The sequence below is a fragment of the Fragaria vesca genome, linkage group LG2, assembly GCF_000184155.1.
Source record: "Fragaria vesca subsp. vesca linkage group LG2, FraVesHawaii_1.0, whole genome shotgun sequence".
NCBI classification, from domain to species: Eukaryota; Viridiplantae; Streptophyta; class Magnoliopsida; order Rosales; family Rosaceae; genus Fragaria; species Fragaria vesca.
In genome coordinates, this window is record NC_020492.1 from 6,240,760 (window position 1) to 6,241,604 (window position 845).

Here is an 845-nt window from a genome sequence, read left to right on the forward strand (position 1 = left end):
AACAAGGTATTGTGTCTCAAAATTAATCTCTATCGATCATCAAAAGAATGTTTTCATGAACTTGATAATTTATAGATCATTTAAAAAAAAAATATTGTTTTCACGTATATGCGTGCAACACTGCAATATAATGATATATAACATAACATGTTGTAGGAATATTCTACATGTGTATGTCTTGGTCTATGCTAGTCATATAAGGAATCTTGATTCCGTATAGAGATATGATATTAAAGATATGTTTCCTTGTAGAACACCATATAGTGCTATCACTGTTATGTAATCCCTATATAATGGCTCTTATATAAATGAATAAGATACAGTTCTTCATTCTCTTTACGATCTATTGTTCTTTCAATAATTATTTCTTGATCATAATTACATAAATTTTTCTGTCCACATGCATGATGGATATTACTCATAGTTTTAGTTGTTATAATATACATATATATATATATGCTATAATAATTATGGAGTAAAATTAGAAAATGACAATCAATAAGAAAAATAATAAAAAGCAATTAATTCTTATTTAATTGGAAGTTTAAAGAGAATAAATATTATATTTATTTTTGTGTAATTATTGTCCTTAATAGTCATTATGTAAGAGGATATATATGTTATTTAATAATTCAAAATATAATGAGGTCCAGTGAGCAAATTTAGATGTCCTAATAACCGCACTATTTATTTTTTATATGATAATATATTACGTTTGAAAAATTGATCTTGTGTTGGACAGACTATCCATATGCATATATGCCTCATGAAGTGAAGGTGTTGCACAAACCATAAAGACATTTGAATGTGATGTAATATTTTCTTCAGGATGCGGTGATGCGGGG